The following is a 19538-nucleotide window of genomic DNA, read 5'->3' on the forward strand; positions in this document are numbered from 1 at the left end:
TCTTCTAAGATCAAATGTTATTTTTTTGACTGATCTGCTTTTACGCACAGGAATTGAGCAACATCTAAGTGTGTGGTTATTTCTCTTTCACTTAGTGTGTAGGGGTTCAAATGTAGTTCATGCTCACGAACAGTCTGTTTGTGGTTTGGTGGTTTCGTTTAACATATTTTTATGCCGTCTCCGAGCAACACCTTTGAGCCAGGGTCATAGCTGGTTTCTCGGCTTGTTTGGGAGATAAGGGTTTTTAGTTTAGTCTCTTTTGTTCTGTGAAATGGAGGATACAGAGAATGGTCTGACATATTCTATTGACCATCTAACAACATTTTAACAGCTTGTAATAACATTTAACAATGTTTAATATTGTTTAATAAACTTTGTAAAACTCAGCTTTAGTGCAAATTTGTTTGAATGAATCATACACAATTTCAAGATTCTTTTATCCTCCAAGTGACTATAATGGAAAGTAGTCACTACACTTTGTTGTGATCCATCTGTTCATGGTCACACAATGGACATGATGTTTTTTAACCTTTCCTTCTGACTAGTGGGGTTGTTTGTCGATACTCCATGTGATTTATGGAATGTTAAAAGTTCAAATGTATTGTCAGAGGACATACATGACATATATACAACCCTGAGATTCTTTTTCCTGTGGGTCAGACTGAATTTCTACATATTGATATCTGTAAACTACTTGAGGCAGCAATAATTTACCCAGTTTAAACACAGTCAAAGAATACACTTACTCATTTCTTTCAGCACAAAATGGAGTTGACTCTCTTTATTCTCTCCAGACACAACACTGCTTATTTTTCATCTTCACAAACACCACTCCACCAAACCCCTCTGACCTTTTCATTGGCTCTCCGCCACACGGATAACCTTGATGCTCTTACTCTCCTCCTCGTGCGTCCGAGATCCAGCCACATAGCCAGGGTGCTTAACTAATCCATGCATGCACACTATTACTCCCACAAGTCACCTTGGATACATCATCACCACTCCCGACGCAGTTAAGTATGTGACCGTGACATCTCTAGAAAAAAAAAGATGAATATGAAATAGAGAAATTAAACAGAGAAAGAAATTTAAACAAAATGACTGTGCAAGTACATTTAAAAAATATTCATCATGTATAATGTGCAAAGTTAAAGTCTTTAAATGAATATCTGATCGAGTGTTGTTTTGGAGTCTGATAATGGAGCTGTAGCAACTATTTCTGAACCTGCTGATATGATTGTTGTGGCACCTACATCTCTTTCCTGATGGCAGCAGTGAAAACAAAGAATGTCCTGGGTGGTGTGGATCCTTCATGACAATATGAAGAACTGAGATTACATCATATTACATCAAGCTGATAGTTAGATTTTAATGACATTTTCAGAAGTTTCCAGAATTGTCAAAAATGTCGTACAATTTAAGGAAAAATTCTGACATTTCTTCATGGAGTTAAAGCAAAACAACTGCAAAAGTTTTTGAAGGTTTTGTTCACTCATCACATTAACAGATATCCCTGCATTTACTAGTAAATTGATTTGCAAGTCACAAATGTTTTATTAACTTCAATCCATGATTTATAATCACAGTGAATATCAAGCATGTTCTGTAAAGTCCTGGAACTCAAGACACTGGCAACCTCAAGTAACCAGCAAAAAAATAGAAAAATTATAATTTTTTAAAAATAAGATCTTAAAAATATAAATAAAAGATTAAAATTGTAAGAGTAAATGTTCTCTGAAGTAACACAAACTTTTGGTGAAGATATGAGCAAATATTTGGCCAGCGGAGAACCTTGGTCGTGCTTTGTTCATAGCAGCTGTTTAAATAAAGTTGTGTGAAACAGCAAATGTGTCACCCAGGATCAAGCCAATGGGGGTGACTCTCTTAAAGTGTCTCTTTATCCCTGCTTAGTTTGTGTCTTTATCCTTATTAGTATTTTACTAATTATATTAGTAAGGCTTTATCTGTAAACTTGAGGGAGGGGAGGTTAATTATCTATAATGTTTTTATTCATCTTACGGGCAGCTCTGTGGAGGGGGAGGAATCTGCAGATGCAGCGATGGTTAAATGTTTTCCAAGAATGTGACTGAAAATAAAATAAAATGCTTTAAGGTTTATACATTCATGTAAGTGAAATTTGTTCAGTGTAAGTAGAGTATCGTATTCTTGTCCTTTAAACTATTCATTTTTAATGCAGGTGCATTAGTTAGGCAATGTTCAAGTGAGTATCAAGCAACTAGAAAACTCAATTATTGGCATCTACCAATCCCCATAGGTGCCAGATATGAGGGGTTTTTACTGTATTAAGGGTCATCAAAATCATTGAGGACACGAAGAATTGCTGGAGGAATGTAGCGGATCAGACAACATCCAGGGGTAGAAATGATCAGTCAATATTTTGGGTCTGAACCTTTTATCAAGGCGGATTACCTTTTGAAATAGGTACTAAATCTTTAGAATTTATTCAATGTATGCAAATTATCATCCTTCATACTATTTCAAATGTGTTGGTCCCGTTAACTGTTTTGATTCTTCCCATTGTCCTGGGCACTGATGATTCACAAGCTTCTTCTGACAAACCTTGGAAAGTAACATATTATCTAAGCAGTTTACACAAAACTGCTGGAGAAACTCAACCGTCCACAAAGCGAATATAAAGAACACTTCTCCAACATTTTTGTGTAACTACAATTGCTTTCTTGTTTAACTGTTATCTAAGCAAGATATTTATTTTTCATTGTGTGAACTCAGACATTCCACTTTCTCCTACAAGTCCTGATCTGACCTTACTTTGCCTGGAAACTGTATGCGATGCTCCAAAAAGTTGCAAAGATGTTGTTTTGAGAAAGGAGGAAACACATAATTTGAATCCCATTTGCTGCATTTTGGCAAAGTACAGTTTGGAAGATGTGAACGTGCTGTACATTCAGAGAATTAAGATCGTTGTTGACATCATTCACACTTGCAAGTGCCTAACATTGGAAGGTTTCCGAAATTTGGCGAAATTGTTTCTTATAAAATAGGAAATGTTGGAGATACCCAAGTTCATAGACCTGAAACGTTAGCTTGAGTTCTCTCTCCACAGATTCGGCCTAACTTCTTGATTTTGGCAATATTTTCTGTTTTTATTTAGGTTTCCAATATCCACAGCTTTTTGCCTTATGGTGAATTGTTTGTACGTTGCTTGTCCCCATGTGGGAATTGAGCATATGGCTTTTAATCAAGAATCCAACATAAAAGGTTAGCAGTTTCTCAGCCCTCACACCAAGCAGAGAGCAGAAAGATGCTATAATGTATGAAAAACATTGTTCAAAATTGTGACTTCATAGCCCAAATCAGTTTGGTTTTGGAGATAATCAACTAAAAGCAAAGTGCATGAGATCTGGAGAAATATGATCTTAGTTGTAAAAATGAGTGTTGCTTTCCAATGCTACTTCTGTGGTGAATTGTTCTTTGCTTTGCACCGTTGTTTTGAGAAGCTTCCTGCCCTTCAGTTTGGATGAATCACTGGAATAAAAAAATCATGTTTACCGAGTCTTTGTAAGAACTAGTAAGCAAAATTTCACCACTAGAGTCAAACAGAGAGCCAAGATACTGCAGCGTTCTATAGCCAAACACCAAGCCTGTCTATTCAGCTTCGATAGATTCAGGTTTTTGATAAGTCAATATTTCATTTTTCCACGAGTTATCACATTTGGGAGAAGAGGAGACACATGAGTGGGTGGAAATAAAGTGCTTTCCTCTCAGGTAGTTTAGTATCTGGATATTCTGTGCTTTGGCTTGCGTGATCTTACATTAATAATAATTTGTATCTTATCTTACAGTGTGTAGCTTCGAGATACTTCAATAGGTTTTCTCACAATAAATAGAACAGCAAAACAGAATAAGCACAGTACCTTAGCAATCATTGCACATCTACTCATTGTGTCTCCAAAGGTCAGAAATCCATTACAGTGTAAAACTTGGCAACTTCAATCCATCACTAAGAATCTTACTTAAGTACCAATAACCGAACACTCATCTGAGCAACACAAAATCTCCTGGGCCATATTAGTGGTTACCTTATAAATAGAGCTACTTTCATTATTCTCTCTTACCCATTTTCCTTCTGGACTTGGTGTCTGTTTAATAGTTAAAATATGGATCATCATCAGCTGATATAAAATTGTTTTCCATTCTTTGATCAACTAACCTGTACTGTTTATCATGCTCCATTTCAAAAAGCCCCAGAGCAGGCTAAAAAATCACAACAAAATTACTAACATGATGTTGGAGGTCAGAATTATACCTTTATCTTTAATGCGGTAAATGTGAACTGAACATTAAGTTTATACTGGCTCAACTATAACAGTTGGTTCTTTTTCTGCATTTCCTTTTAAAGATACATACTTTCTGGAAAGCAGAAAACACAAAATGAATTTTAACAGGTGTTGTGAAATGACTAATAAAATAAAAATTGCCATAATCTTCAGTTTAGGTTCACATTTGTTCAATGAATTTAACAGCTCATAAGACAAAAATAATCCAAGTTAGCTAAACATCGCAGAACCCAAATGTTCATTAGGAAGAGCAAAAGAAACTGGCTCGGATACCACCTTCCAAAGACGTGACTGTCAAGTGTGAGGCCCAGATGTAAACTCTTGATATGATTGTCAAAGTGAAATCACACCTTCTTAATGTCATGGTCAGACAGAAAACAGATTAGATGTAAGTAAACAAGACACAGGAGTTAAAATTAAGCCGTGCTTTTGTTTTGAAAAACCAGTATGAATTTGATTCTCCCTCTACATTAACCACATTAAAATTATAACAGCAATATTGCAATCTAGAACATAGAAATAATACTGCGCTCTGGGATTGTACTAATGTACATGGTGGAGCAGCTTCTTTGAACTAGGAGTGGAAAATGACTTTTGCATCCCCAGAAAAATCAGAAATGATTCCTTTTGGGATTTCCTATTAATCCATCTGCTGTTCACATATGAGACAAGGATCTCAAATTAAAAATCAGTTTACAACTTTTACTTCCCAAAAACCAAGAAAGACTCAAACATTACTACTGAAGCAGATCCACATAAAACATACAAATGAAATTTTAATAATTGATAGCTGATGAGGATTGTGATACAAGACTCCATTCATTACTTATGTTGAGATAAACAAGAAAATCTGCAGATGCAGATGCGAGTGCAATATACAAATGTGCTTGGCAGGTTGGGCAGCATCAGTAGGAAGCAGAAACTCAGAACGTCGGTGTGATAGTACAGATCTATCACCAATGTATATCGTGTATAAAGTTACAGTATCTGGACTGTGCTTACAGCAATTGGCTGAGAGCTTAGCCACGCCTTCTGTCTGGGCCTTAAAGGGTGGTGTCCTCAGCCAGGTCGGATCATTCCGGACTGGTCGGCCACCTGTGAAGAGCTCCTGTCTTTTGCTAATAAAAGCCTTGGTTTGGATCAACAAGTCTTTGATTCTTTCGACGAGCTCTACAGTTGGGCAGCGTCGAAAGGAAGTAGAAACTCAGCAGGTCGGGCAGCATCGGTAGGAAGTAGAAACTCAGCAGGTCAGGCAGCATCGATAGGAAGTAGCCAACATATGGTGACGAAGGCCCCAGGCACTTTAATTCCTATGGGAGCTACATGGTCAGTACACTTGTGTATTAGTTACAGTCAATTGATTTGTTTATCTATTCCAAGATTCTGAGCAAAAAGTTCAATATCAATGAGGGAGTGGGCTTGTGCATCATCTTCCCATCAGAGAACTTTCCACTCTTTCCCACTTTGCTTGCCACTTCTTTTTAACTTGTGCCCTTTTACAATTTCATAGGTCTTAATAATTGAAGGTCTTTTCATAAAATTGTTGATGAGAAATCACTTTGTCCATTGTTCAAAGTGTTGTAGTTAATCCTTATGTTTGTAGACCATCACAGGTAAAGATGCATGTTGAGAGGTTTTGTTGAAACCAAACTTGGCATCCTCCTACGGAAGCTCCAATGTCATTTCCAGCCAGTCCACTATGTCCCTTGGTTTACATCTTTGGTTTTAAAATTTTGTTTTGCATTAATATTATTTGTTGGTGTTTACAATGTTACTGATCTAGATACGTGCTGCATGGCAGTTTTGTAATTTCCTGCTGTACTGGGGATATTTCTAAGGCAATATTGATTTCATTCAGCAAACCATAATGATTTTTGACACATCAAGTTGAATTATTTGACCCCAGACCCATATTAACTTGCTTTCAGTACAATATCCCTAATGCTGCCTCATACCACCCCCCACCCGCCAACAAAATATTTTACCTCATGCACTTTCTTCCATAACAAAATTGCTTTGAAATCCAGAAAATTTATCTATGCAACTATTTGTCCCTGAAAAATATAAGTCAATTACATTAGGAAATTCAAATGTCAGATTTAGTTATTTCATGAAACCTGCATAAAGGATTTTCAGCAAAGTTTGGTTCTAGTTTAATTTGATAATAATACAGACAAACTAGCTCCTCCAAATGGAGAACCAGACTCTTAAACATCTTGTTGAAAGAGAAAGACCATGGAAGTAATTCCAAGAAAAGTGAAGCCTTGAAGCAATAATTTGGATCTCATCTTTCTGTAGCGTGAAAACATTGGACATTTGCATTTTTAAATAAAGCCCCCCGCCAGTGTTAAGTCACAATTACATCCTATGCTCATTCAGTTATTTATTTCAGAAAGCGTACTTAATTCCTGCATTAGATGCAAATTAATCACAATGTATCTGCCTCTATCCTTCAGACTCCAGGGCCATCAATTTCACAAGTAAAACTTTGGCACAGCCATTATACTGTATTTCAAAATACAAATATATTTTTAATTCTATAAACTAAATAATTTTTTTTTAATTTCATTTTTTTCAGTTTTCCAAGACATAGCATCACATCTGAAAAAACAAACCTTTTTAGCGTATTTACACTTCCTTTTAGTATACTTCACTTCTCAGATACAACACCATCAGCTTACTTACAATTTCCTTCCCTCCTGCCAGTCTCTCTAATTGATTTCCACTCTTTGAGGTGCTTCACTGGTGTTGTCTTTATGTACTTTGTTAGATTTTTAAAACTGTGGGCCGTTGTTATCGCTGCACAACAAATGGCTCTGGAATAAGGTCGCCATATTTTGTATTGATTTCTTAAATTATGTTATTTTTCTCCATGGGCACACAGTCATGCATCTCTGTGGACCATCGAGTGATGGGCAGGGGGGAGTTGGACTTCCAGGGGATCACAATGCATTTTTTTGCTACTGACAGGGCAATATCTACAAATTTAATGTGGAATTTAGCTAATGTTCTGTCCACTTCCTATAAAGAATATTTGTGAGCGATTTTCATTAGCTTAACCGGGGACATCATTTCTCCAAAGTCCTCTTGAAGATCTGATGCTTACCAAGGTCACAACTGTCTTGCCAGAGGCTCTCAGGTAAGAGTAGTGTTGAATTTCTACATCTCCTGCTCATTTCTGGTAGGTGAAAGTGCTAGAGATAATGACACATTCTCCCAATTTCCAGAGCTCCATTGCACTTTCACCGAGAGTTCACCTTTTTTTTCCAATGTTACAGTATTTCTGAATTAACCTAGATGTGCCTTTAGGTCTTAATGCAGAGAGAATCTTCATTGTCCACATTCACCAAGACATTTAGAATTCTATGTGAAGAGCAGGGTGTTCAGCCAATAGCCTTCAAAAACCTGATAGGAAATCAGAGCTAGTTGAGTACAACTGAAATTATACCTTATGGTATACATTAAGGTGATCAATAAAGTGATTAGATTGGTTACTGGCTAGATGTGTCCTGCAATGAATTGAATGGGCATGGGCCAATCAAACAGGAAGATTTCAGAATATATTTTCCAGCACTTCCCAGATTCTTTGAAGATAATTTCTGTCAGATGGTTTCATTGAACAGTCACACTGCACAATAATAATATGGGCCCTGAATGTCCAGTTCATATGAAATGAATACGAGTTACTCTTGGTCAAATGGATGGGTTGGGGCATGGGAAGCGGTTTCACATTAAGATTTGTCAATAGATAATTTTTCTAAGGCCAGAGGCACATGTGGCCTTTGAAACTCAAACGTGTTCTTGCTAAGCAGTATTTAAAACTGTGAGAGCAATTCGCCAAAATCAAGCGAGAAGCAAACTCGCAACAAATGAAAACTGAACATCAGTATTTTCTCTGCAAGTAAAAAAAAATCCAGTTGGAAAATAGGATTGGAGATAGAACATATTAATTCATTATATGGCACAGCACATACAAAGTCTCCATTCAAGATCCCCCATAGTGCTACCCAATGAACATTTATGAAACGTTTCCTTTCACCTGGAGTCTGCTTACACTTGCTGATTAAGACGTTCCATATGGTTCCCAATGTCCCTGACTGTTTCAATGCCATATAAAAATGAATATCTCGTTACTCACGGCCTTCTTTCAGGAACAAGGCTAGTAATACAAGATCAAACCAGCAACCACCAAGAAGACAGATCACACAGGGGTAAAGATGAACAATTACCATTAACAAAAAATTCACCTTCAACTTGAATTCAAAATCCCCCCTTTTATAACAATGCCCACTGGTTGCTATGCAAATTTCTATAACAGCGTAAAACGAATAAATTCCCCAGCTTAAATATAACATATGTAATTAAAGTCGAAGTTATATTTCCAACCAGCCCACAGAAAAACTTAGACATAAAACAAACACAAAACACACAAGAGTCACAAAACTTCAATCTCAACTGAAGCAAAGATCATAAACAAAATTCAGTTTGTTTGGTAAACTGAAGCCAAAAGATCTTTGAGAGAGAGAGAGAGAGCACAAGATTCAAAGTTGTCTTCTTGTGTTGCTTGCAGAGAGAAGAAACACTGGCTTGGTCCAGATCCTTCTGGCTGCCTTCGGAATGTTCGTCCTTTTTGAAATCCCAACATTCTAAACTGTCTTCCAGACCATGATTCATGCTCTGGGCCTTCTTCCACTCCACAGCACCCCCAGTGGTGGTTTATCATCCAAGTCCAGATTTTTTTTTCATTTTCTGCACATGCTCAGTTCATCTCCCACTCTCTCAGCAGTCCACCTTCACCATGGCTCTCTAAGGCAAACTGTCACTTTTTAACATAAAACCACACAACACATCAGCCAATGCACAACACAGAACTCTGTAACACTAGGTTGGAAAAAAAATTATGAATAAAGCACTTTCCGAAACAACTGACCACCTGACTAGACAATCAATTGGAATGACAGCATTATTTATTTTCCTTTTAATTATTTTTAATCAGAGATTCCCTTTTGAAATCTAATATTTTGGTTTTTTTTCATTCAAACAATGAAAGGAATATTGTAGAAATTTTAGTAAAGATAAAGAGTTAAACTACAATTAAATTATATCAAAAAATGTCTCAATTGAAGCCAGTTGCACAGCTCACTCAAAAGTTCAGTGAATTCTGTGCCTCAATGATCAGGAAAGTCCTGGGGCTAATCTTTTGACTGTTGATTTTTTTGTCTGGGTCAACTGTGACATCAATGAGCAAATGACCTCCCTGTTGTGAGCAAAAGAAGAATTAGCCAGGGCTTTCAATCCATGATGCATGTGTACGTGATGGCTAAAATAGTTCAATAATTTGCCAGCATCTTGTTCAGTTGAAAAGGCAGCACAGCAAAGACCCATTGGATTGCTGGCATCATGGGTAAAGAAGACAATGAAGAAAAGTTAGAGAAAAGTACAATTTACTGTTACGAGCCCAGAGGACCCATAAACCCAGCAGCAAAAGATATTCAACAAGACAAATGGTTACTTAAACAAAAGTTGCTTTACCAGAATGTTACCTGGGTTTAAGCATCTAGAGTATAGGGAGAGATTGGACAGATTAGGTCTTTATTCTTTGGAGCGTAGAAGGTTTAGAGGGGATTTGATAGAAGTATTTAAGATTATGAAAGGGATAGACAGAGTGGATGTGGATAGACTATTTCCGTTAAGAGGAGAAAAGATTAAAACAAGAGGACATGAGTTAAGAATTAAGGGGCAGAGGTTTAGAGGTAACATGAGGGGGAACTTCTTTACTCAGAGAGTGGTAGCCGTGTGGAATGATCTTCCGGGAGAAATAGTGGCGGCGGAGTCAATTGTATTATTTAAGAAAAGGTTGGACAGGTATATGGATGAGAAGAAGATGGAGGGTTATGGGCATTGTGCAGGGAGGTGGGACTAGAAAGGGGTGTTTGGTTCGGTGCGGACTAGAAGGGCCTAATAGCCTGTTTCCATGCTGTAATTGTTATGTTATGTTATGTTAATTATCTGTAAACATGAAAACAGAATCGCACTTTAACTTATCACTATTGACTTAACTAACCTAACAACCCTTTTTTAATTTTAAACGCACATGTATGTAATGTGTATGTAAGTTCAGAAAAGTTATTTGGTTCACCGTCCAATTTCTCTTCTCATTCCTTTAAGTTCACTGGTATTAAGCAATTCTTATACTGTGCACAGAATTTAACATTTATAAAGTTCACGAGGCTTTGGTGCTTGAAAGGTAAATGGTTACCGCTCCGGAAGGTTTTTGTCAGTTTTCAGACAGAGATTTGTTATTCCAGGATATGCACAAATGATTCCTTTTTAATCAGTCATTCCAGTGTCATGCTGATGAAATTTGCCCCCCTTCAGGGTTCTCCAGTTGATAACCTCTTTCTTTCAGGTCACCACAGAGTTCCTTTTTGTTTTTCTTATTCTAAATGAAACATTAGACAGCTAATCCTCTCCTCTTGCATGACCAGGCTGAATTAAGAACTCACAACCCATCTTTCAAATGGTGTTTTCCACAAGGTTGCCAGCTTGTTCTTTTCCAGTCCCAGCTGCTTTTGCGGGTTATAACACTGTAGAACTGATCTGTGTGTGTCTCTCTCTCTCTGAGAGAAAGCCTGTTTGACTCTCTCTGCTTGCAAAAATCACATGACCCTCTTAGAACAGGCCCGGATAATCTGCAGCTCCAACAAGATCTTTCATATGTTGCCTTTTGTAAACAACAATCCATAAGTGAAGTCTCTTGGGTACTCTCCAAAGCTCTTGCAAAGGCTGTGGGATCGATATGTCTAGCATTAGCAGAGCTCCAGGATTTAAAATAAGATCTGTTTTAAAGTGTTTGAATGTGACCTATTCTAACAAACCTTTCCCAATTTATCTCCTAAAAACATATCTATATACTCTGTCACATTACCCATAGATTTATAAATTCATGTTGATTTCACAGATCAAGTCCCTCTCCTGAGACACAAATGACCAGAATTTGTAAAAATACACTCTGACCTGGGGTCTTTGCAAATTCTACAACCATAGGAAATACTAAATAAATGAATAAGGTTTGAACATTCTGGAAGAAATGCAATTGAAAGTTAGAACCCTGTCATTCACATTTTTCATCTTTGGTAGACGTGAGTAGGATGTTTCCACTTAGATTGGGGGAGATATATATGAGAGGTCATAGCCTTAAGTTGAAAGGGGAGAGGTATAAGGGGAACATTAGGGGAAAGTTTTTCACTCAAAGAGTGGTGGGAGCATGGAATTAGCTGCCATCTGATGTGGTGAATGCAGATTTGGACTTGAGTTTTAAAAATAAATTGAATAAATATATGGATAGGAGAGGTCTGGAGGGTTATGGAATGAGAATAGGTCAATGGGACTAGCTAGTTTTATTGGTCAGCTCAGATCAGAAGGATCGAATGGCCAGTTTTGCAGTGCTGTATCATTCTGTGGTTTTATGGTTGCATTGTGAAAAGAAGTGTTATTTTTTAGTGAATGAGATTGGACACACAAATATGGTGAGATAATTGTTGCATAGTCAATCCAATGTAACCCCAAGAGGAGAGTTTGAAGATAGCTAAAACAGCTTTTTTTGTGTGTGAAAAGCTATCTGTGATAATTGTGAAGATTATCTAAATAGAAAATCTTGTTAAAAAGTATGTTTCAAGCAGGAAATAAACTGTTTTGCTCATGAAGCCAGCCTCACTCTAATTCCATCTCTGTGGGTGGTACAGCTGGTAGATGATGCTTTCATACTTCAAATATAACATATTTTTTCTAGTTCTAGACTATCTTTCGGTTATTATAAAGCAGCAGGAGAGGGCGGCACGAGTCCAGCTGATGCATGATGGAAAATGTACATGTTTTTCCCTCTGGTATTGAGTTTACATGTATCATTTATCTTTGTCTGTTAATGATTACATGTATTGTTCCAGTCACTGAAATGGTCATTTTCAAGCGGCATTACTAAAATTTCATTTGGGAAAAATGGATTTTATTCTTGCACAAGTTTGTCTTCTCTTGCAAATCAAAGGTGAATGAACATCTAAATTAAGCTGTCAGAATATCTGATTTTAAAAAGTCAAGCAAAGTCAAAGAAATGCATGTTAAATGTCTTTTCTGATTCAGCCATTAGTACTATTTCATAAAGTAAAACAAATGGGCAAAATTGAACAGCATGTACTCTGTGGATTAATTCCAGCTCATTGACACCCTACAGCATAAAGATTACCCTGGTGACATTTTAGTATACCCTTTGTAAAGTCATCTGTCAATCCTATTCATGACTTTACTAAAAACAATTCAATGCAACACGACTGGATAATACATTGCACAAGAAATCATTTCTATGGCAACTTCATGGACTGTAAAGACCAATGATCACGGCTCTCTATATGAAATTAAAAAATCATCTTAAAGTGATATGATAAGCATCAGCACTGATCATTTCTAATTCCACAAATACTTTGTGCATATTTATTTTCAATAGTTGAATAATAAAAGTTGAAGGTGTCTTTATTTGAACAAACTCCAGAAAGAGATTTATGAAATCTAAGTTTAAGTTCCCAAAGGAAAGGTTACTAGATTAGGAAAAGTTTGAAATCCTTAAATTTAAGGTTCAGATTCTTCTTCTTTTCCCAAATGAAAGGATATTTGTGCATCTGTCATGAATTCCATCCCTTCCTATCTTGGGTGGGTGAGGGTCAGCAGAAGGTGGCGGCGTGAGAGCTGGTAGCATCACCTTTGCTCAATTGGTGGCATTCAAGCCTTTAATTTAGGAAATTGTTGGTAAAGTCCACCCCAGGTAACTTGAGCACATTCTTTTTAACCTGACATTGGCAGAATCATCTTTTGAGGCCTGAAGCTGTGGTTATTTTTCCTCCCTTTGGAGGATACAAATGGCACTATCTTGATATAATTGCAAATTTTATTCCTCAGCTAGACCATTAAAAACAGATTCTTTAGTCTTGACCACCTTGCTATTTGTGCAAACTTCCTCCATGCACATTGGCTGCCTTCTTGCCTCGATTAGAATAGATTTGAAAATACTTGGAAAGCTTGACGGAAACCTTTTAGTGGGATAATGAAAGGAGCCAAATAAATATGTCTTTTTTGTAAAGGTTTTTGGTGAATCAATTGATGGAATTATATGTGCTCACGCAAAGAATAATCATTCAGAGGTATGAATGAAAGGGCAATGGCTTTGGCTGCCAGGAGGAATTTTACATATATTTAATGGCCCTCACCCTCTGTTCTAAGTATGACATTTAATAGTAATTAAACCTTACAGAGAACTGTACATTTCCTACAGCATTCCATAAATAACATTCTTTATTTCTGTGGCTTGGTTGAGAAGTATTTAGTAGTATTCTGGGACATTATTGATTGAATTTTGACACATTTTAATTATCGATAAACAAATCTTAGATGAAAATAATCTATTTGAAATCTCAATCCTGATATTAAATTATAATTATAATTATATTCTGCATTATAACTTTCCATATTGAATAAATTATCCTCAAATGAAATCACATTTTATGTGTTTGGCCTTTTTTTCCCCAAATGAAATACAGCTTTTTGACACAATTCAAATTTTTACTTCACTGATAATAAAAACATGTAGTTTGCAATCGTGCCTTTGAAAATAAAACCTATTATCATTTGTTTATGATGCATCCGACTGGAGGTATTCTCACCCTACTTTTATTTCAACAGCATCATTCCGATTGACGTTTATATAGTACTGTAAAAGTTCCTGTAATATTACATGATTAAAGAAGAGGAAGTACTGGTGCTTTTAAGGAAAATAAAGGTGGAGAAGTCTCTAGGTCCTGACAAGATATTCCCTAGGATCTTGAGGGAGGTTAGTGTAGAAATAGTAGGGGCTTTGACAGAGATATTTAAAATGTCATATGATAATATATAAATATTTGGATAGACAGGGTTTGATTAGGAACAGTCAACATGGATTTGTGAGGGGAAGATCACATTTGACAAAACCTATTGAATTTTTTGAGGAGGTGACTAGAAAAATTGATGAGGGTAAGGCAGTGGGTGTTGTATATATGGAATTTAGTAAAGCCTTTGATAAGGTTCCTCAGGGAAGGTTAGTTAGGAAGGTTCAATCATTAGGTATCAACATTGAAGTAGTAAAATGGAGTCAACAATGGTTGAATGGGAGATGCCAGAGAGTAGTGATGGATAACTGTAAGATTGGAAGCCGGTGACTAGTGGTGTACCTCAGGGTTCAGTATTGGGTCTATTACTGTTTGTCATATACATTAATGATCTGGATGATGGGGTGGGAAATTGGATTAGTAAGTATGCAGATGATACTAAGATAGGCGGAGCTGTGGATGGTGAAGACGGGTTTCAAAGCTTGCAGAGGGATTTAAGCCAGTTAGAAGAGTGGGCTGTAAGATGGCAGATGGAGTTTAATGCAGATAAGTGTGACGTATTACATTTTGGAAGGAATAATCAATATAGGACATACGTGGTGAATGGTCAGGCATTAAAGAATGCAGTAGAACAGAGGGATCTAGGACATGGTTCCCTGAAGGTGAAGTCACATGTGGATAGGGTGGTGAAGAAAACTTATGGTATGTTGCCTTTATAAATCAGAGCATTGAGTCTAGGAGCTGGGATGTTATGTTAAAAGTGTACAGGGCATTGGTGAGGCCAAACTTGGAGTATTGTGTACAGTTTGGTCACCAAAGTATAGAAAAGATATCAACAAATTGGAGAGGGTACAGGGAAGATTTACTAGAATGTTGCTGGGGTTACAGGGTCAAGTTATAGGGGAAAGGTTAAATAAGTTAGGTCTTTATTCTCTGGAGTGTAGAAGGTTGAGAGGGGATTATTAGGGGTATAGAGTTGATGTGGAGAGGCTTTTTCCTTTACGGGGGAAATGCAAACGAGGACATGAGTTGAGAGTTCGGGGGCAAAAGTTTAGAGGAAACATGAAGGAGGAACTTCTTTACTCAGAGAGTGGTGGGTGTGTGGAACAAGCTTCCAAACTAAGTGGCGGAGGCAGACTCGACATTAGCATTTAAGGAGAAGTTGGATATGTAGATGGACGGGAAAGGAATGGAGGGTCACGGGTTAAGTGTAGGTCAGTGGGGTTTGGTGGGAGAAAGTGTTCGACAGGGACTTGAAGGGCCAAGTTGGCCTGTTTCTGTGCTGTAATTGTTATATTGAAATACTTGAAATTAAAGTTGGATCTAGTTTTCCAAAAATATCATGATAAGGGAGAGATAAAATTCATCCCCTTTTTTGTGTCTGACATAATAAAATGTTCATTCAGCTCTGCTTTTGACAGTTTGTTATCTCAAAAATAATCAATTTAATGGATCTGATTCCTTAAATGTCCTCTGAAATTGTTCAAAAGACCACCTTGTTTTAGGACAATTGGGGAATAGCAATAAATCTCAACCTATAGGAGAATAAAATAAAATATGATTCCTTCCATCTGGAGACTGATGCTGCCAAGTCTAAGGTACTATTGAGAACTGTCCAACTATTATGACCAACACACAAAGGTAATTCATTCCATCCTGTTATTACTTTTTAAATAAAGTTGCATTTAAAAATATAAAAAAGCTAACAAAATATTGAATACAGATAGTAAATGATGGGAAATCTCAGCAAGTCAGGTAGCATCTGTGGAAAGAGAAGCAGTCAACATTCAAGGTCTGTGATTTCTCTAACTCCATCGAAATCTTGCCAGACCCTGTCATTATTTTTTTTTTAACGTAGAAGTGGTATGGACCTACATAAAGGTAATTAGCATGTGTTCATACTATAATTGCAGTTTGTGTCCCTCTGATATTGAAACAAAGGAAGAGATAGTGAGAAAGGTGATCAAAGAGATAGACTTTGAAGGAGTTACGTGATGGAGTAGTGGCCGGTAGGAGAATACCAGCCCTTTCCAGAAAAGAAGAAAAAAAGTGAAGAAAAAGCAAAGCCCCAGATACACAAAATACAACAAATAAAGAATAAAGGTGTGGAGAAAATGGCACCCAAGAAAGAAAAACCAAAAACAAGAGGAAGAAAAGAAGAAGAAAAGACGCCGGAAGAGAAAGGTGAAGGCCTTACTTGCACGATAAAGCAGGGACCCGCCGTGGAAAGAGGAGCCCACGCCCCGAGGTTAGTGGAGACCCTGCAGGGTCACAACTCACCGACTGCGGGACTGCAAAAATGGCTCACTGAGCCAAACAGAGGTGCGCAACTGTGCATGACAAGGAGAACATCGACGGGAGTGGGGACTAGCTGTGGAGTGAAACTCCACAGCACGAACAGCTGAGAAATGCCCGACAGCAGGGCTCCTAGCTGGAAGATAAAGAAAACAACGGGAACAGGAGGGGTGAGAATGAAAAAAGGAAACTAGAGACACAAAAGATAATCAGCCCAGAAGAAAAGGACCAACATCAAGAAACCATGAAAAAAATACCCAACAAACTGAGACAAACAACTCAACAAGAAAGTCAGAAGAGACACAGATACAAGGAAGAGAAATAGAAGACACAAACCCGAGCAGACACTGAAGAAGAAGAACACCAAGCTCTGCATAGAGGAATAGGAGGTCAAATGAATGGACAGTACATAGATTTTTTAAAATTTCAAGAAGAAATGAAAGCATTAAAAGAATAGTTGACACTAGAATTTAGTGAAATGAAAAGAAAAATGAAAAGTACAGAAGAAAAAGTGAGTAGAATAGAGCTGGTCATAACAGATGTAGGGAAAGGATTAGAAAATGTGGAAGAACGTGTAATGGTGGTAGAAATGGAAGTGAATGACTTAAAAAGAAAATTGAAAGAAAGTGACAAAAAAGTTAAAGAAACACCGGAGTTGTTAGCTCAGAAGATGGATATAATGGAAAACTATAGTAGGCGAAAAAAAATAAAGTTAGTGGGCCTTAAGGAAGATGAAGAAGGCACAAATATGAAAGAATTTATAAAAGAATGGATCCCAAAAATCCTGGGAATGCCAGAAATGCAGGAAGGAATGGAAATAGAAAGGGCACACAGAACATTAGCCCCGAAACCACAGTCACAACAAAAACCAAGATCCATTTTAGTAGGGGTTAAAAAAAATAAAAAGAAAAAGAGAAGAAAAGAGGGCGAACTTTGTTGTAATGTGAAGATAAAAGTCTTTTCTGGAGGGGGTTGGGTGGGAGAGAATAACAGTCACTGCAAAATCATTTGACGCGAACGGGTTCGTAGTCCGAATGGAGAGGGGAGTTGTGGTTGCCTGGCAAGGGACAAGGGGCAACTTTTGAATATATGGAAGAGACAATACCCAGAGGAGAAGGAATATTCATATTATTCGAGTAGACATAAAACATACTCAAGGATTGACCTGTTCCTGTTGTCAGCCCATATCCAAGGGAGCATTAGGAAAACAGAATATAAAGCTAGATTGTTATCTGATCACTCACCCCTGTTATTAGCAATTGGACTGGAGGACATCCCACCAAGAATATATAGATGGAGATTAAACTCCATGCTACTTAAAAGACAGGATTTTAGAGAATTTATTGAGCGCCAAATTAAAATTTACTTTGAAATAAATATGGAATCGGTGAAAGACAAATTTATATTATGGGATGCAATGAAAGCCTTCATCAGAGGGCAGATAATAAATTATGTAACTAAGATGAAAAAGGACTACAATCGGGAAATAGAACAGCTGGAAACGGAAATAGTAAGTACAGAAAAAGAACTAGCAACAAGGGAAGATACAACAAAAAGAGAATTGGCGGACAAAAAAAATACGAAACACTACAAACGTATAAGGTGGAGAAGAACATAATGAAAATAAAGCAGAAGTATTATAAGCTAGAAGAAAAAATGCACAAAATACTACCTTGGCAGCTTAAAACAGAACAAGTTAAAAGAACGGTATTGGCATCAAGGAAAAAGGACAAACAAATTACATATAACCCAACAGAGATCCATGAAAACTTTAAGGAATTCTACAAGCAATTAAAGAGATAGACTTTAAGGTCTTAAGGATCAAGAGAGATGTGGCAAAATGTTTGGGGACTGAATTCAAGAGGTTAGGGTCATAATAACTGAAGGTGTATCATTATTGGAGGAGAAACTGAATGAATGGAAAAGCAGGCAATGAGAAGGTACAGTTATTGTAGCACAAAATTCTGGGGGACTGAGGAGTGGTTGTGGGATTGAAAGTGGTGGTGGAATTAGGAAAGATGAAACTATTACAAAACTTGCACATGAGGACAGAAGCTAACTTCCAGATATGAAATAACCCAACTTTTACATATGTCAAGTTGTGGGTGGGGATTTTCTGATAATAGGCTCAAAATATTTTCATGCAATATTTGTGTTTATGTGACTTTGAAATAGATACATTTAATTTTCCTTTATTGATACACGAATTAGTGTACAAACCAGTTTAGAATGCTCGGAAGAGCAAGTTAATAAAACAGAATGAATTCAGTGGATTAAATCTCAGGGCTTACTTGCCTGAACTCTGCCGAGTTGGAAGTTTTCAAAATTATCTCGATCTCTATATTACTGTGAAAAATACCCTGCTTTTGGATATTTTTCAGAACCTCGGCGCTATTCTGCAAACGTACATGGCAACAAATCAATAGAATCAATCTAAAATCACAAACTAAAGTGAAAGAAAACTTTCATTCATGCAGGTACTATGGAAACCACACATCACCATTTATATAATCATATCCATCCCGACCTTTCTATGTGCAGCCAGGTTTACTTTCAAAGATGAAAAGAAAAATGATCTATCAGGGATGGATAATTAAAATTATATGTGGTAAATCCTTTATTCCTTCAAAATGAATCAGGAGGTGTTCCTTTTCATAGTGACAGGAACATTGTACAAGAAGACATTCAAAAAATAGTGCTTCCAATTTGAATGCAATTGGCAGTTCAGGCACAAATTGCAATCTGATTTGATTAATATTGAAATTCCACTTTCTATTTTTAGTCTCACCTCTGGACCTTCTTCCACTTGAACAGGAGTCTTAGAAGGGTTTGCTCAATGGCATTTTTAACAGGGCTATGTTTTCTCACAACCATTGACATGCAGAGCTGGTCGGGATTGCATGTGACCCAAATTCTTCTACAATGGAATCTTGATGCAAGTTGAACTTGAAATTTCTTGCTTTTGAGGATATGTGGGGATATTAAGCTGCAAGAAGCCATTGGTAAACAAGAG

General features: G+C 37.1%; 1 long non-coding RNA gene across 1 annotated transcript in view; it reads right to left on the bottom strand.

Annotated features, from left to right (window-relative positions):
• Nucleotides 1-779: 779 nt before the first annotated feature.
• Nucleotides 780-19538, bottom strand: part of LOC138735591 (uncharacterized) — a 129734-nt gene continuing 110975 nt past the window's right edge. Inside the window, exon 5 of the long non-coding RNA XR_011339811.1 lies at nucleotides 780-1036. This is a non-coding gene — a long non-coding RNA (uncharacterized lncRNA). The remainder of the gene's footprint in view (nucleotides 1037-19538) is intronic.

The sequence above is a fragment of the Narcine bancroftii genome, chromosome 6 (genome assembly GCF_036971445.1).
Source record: "Narcine bancroftii isolate sNarBan1 chromosome 6, sNarBan1.hap1, whole genome shotgun sequence".
NCBI classification, from domain to species: Eukaryota; Metazoa; Chordata; class Chondrichthyes; order Torpediniformes; family Narcinidae; genus Narcine; species Narcine bancroftii.